The 1,737-nt window shown below is 43.5% G+C and overlaps 1 protein-coding gene across 2 annotated transcripts in view; it reads right to left on the reverse strand.

Moving 5' to 3' along the window:
* Positions 1 to 243, reverse strand: part of ahdc1 (AT hook, DNA binding motif, containing 1) — a 27,401-nt gene extending 27,158 nt beyond the window's left edge. For both annotated transcript variants that reach the window (XM_066674737.1, XM_066674736.1), the window contains exon 1: positions 43 to 243. The gene's annotated coding sequence lies outside the window, so the exon portion shown is untranslated. The remainder of the gene's footprint in view (positions 1 to 42) is intronic.
* Between the last annotated feature and the right edge of the window lie 1,494 nt (positions 244 to 1,737).

Here is a 1,737-nt window from a genome sequence, read left to right on the forward strand (position 1 = left end):
TAATGAAAAATGCCTTCAACAGGAAAAAAAACACACACAAACCCTCGTGTACTGCGGCGCGCCTCTGTTATGCAAATCTTGGCTCCCGTGCAGCCAGACGCCGCCGCTGCCGCCGCCGCGCTCGCGCTGCAGCAGCGGTGGGCGCGAGCTCCTCACGCGCACATCAGCGCAGCCTTGGCTGGATCAAACGCGGGAACGGACGGCGGAGGGTCTACGAGCGCAGGGGTCCGCGGACACAGCGCACTCCACAGCTTCGCGCATGCTGCTCCACCGCTGGCTCGCGACGCAAAAACGAGCTGCTCACCCTCAGCATCTGGTAAAGGAACAACAACAACAAAAAAAACCTCTCAACTGATACAAAATAAAAAACAAATAAACCTTGTAAAAAAGCGTCTGCACGGGGGGCAACTCGCGCGCAGTCTGTCGTTTACTTTCTCACGTCGATTTTATAAACTGTGTGCCGCCGGTTGCACGCCGAGGCGCCCCGGGGACCGAGAGCGCGCGCGTGAGAAACACACAGTGAGTGAGTGAGAGAGAGCGAAAGAGAGAGAGAGAGCGAGAGCGAGAGAGAGAGAGAGAGAGAGAGAGAGAGTATATGCGCCGTTTCTCGCCCCCACTGCAAAATCCACTACGACCTGTGTAGAAAACGCCAACTGGAGACTTAACTGAGATATACGAGCCCCCGTAGATTCTTGTATTAAGCATTCTGGGTATTGAAGTTTGTCTTGCTATTAAAGACAATGTTGATGTTAGTATAATGTCCCTAAAACCCAGCTCTAATTCTTACTAGAATTAAATATTAACAATCTATTTCATACATACACACATGCACATACATATACCAATACATAAGTAAGTAAAGAAAGAAAGAAAGAAAGAAAACGAAAGAAAGAAAATAATGCCTGAAAAAGGTCTAAGACTTCAATGTTATACACTACATTCACCTCGGTTCATATCTACGAATATGTTAGTCTATATTTATATCTCCACCCACCTTTCAATCATGTCATTAGTTGACAGGGGTCGTCCTTAGGTTTGTGACGTAAAAAACTTGGGTTGTCTGAATTCACCCATTTGAGACTGTCTCTGAAACACTGCGTTTCAATGCGTAATTGCTCAATTATAGCATTCACTGCTTGTTTACTGCAAATCTCTTCTAGAGCATGAGAACACGACACAAGCATGTTAACACGGATAAACACTTGATTTTTACTGGAGGTCTGATATTTTTAAATATATGCACGTTATAAAAAAAAAAAAAAAAGATGGAAAACACAAATAACCGAATTTATTTTCAGTGGTATCAGATCGAGCAGTTGTCAAGAAAAATTGCCTACAGCTTATATTGTCGATAATAATTTCTAACAAATATCCCACACCAATCATATTGCGTTTACCTTTACATAGTAAATCAGAGAAACCTGAAAATCCACAACAGACACTGAGCTGTGCTAACAACTGAGTTTTTGTGTCTCTAAAGCTCTGTGTAGCAACAGAGAGAGAGAGTGAGAGAGAGAGAGAGAGAGAGAGAGAGAGAGAGAAAGTTCTCAGCAATGACCATACCTTTACCCAGACATCTGATTGAACGCCATAATAATTTCAGCGTTGACTCTACTGCCATCTTGTGGGCTGCTCTAGTTCAACAAACAAAAAATCTTAAAAGAGCCTATTTTGCATAATTATGTCTGGTGACAGAACTATGCATTACATCAATGCTACTTGTATTAACCATGTGTA

The sequence above is a fragment of the Hoplias malabaricus genome, chromosome 6 (genome assembly GCF_029633855.1).
Source record: "Hoplias malabaricus isolate fHopMal1 chromosome 6, fHopMal1.hap1, whole genome shotgun sequence".
NCBI lineage: Eukaryota > Metazoa > Chordata > Actinopteri > Characiformes > Erythrinidae > Hoplias > Hoplias malabaricus.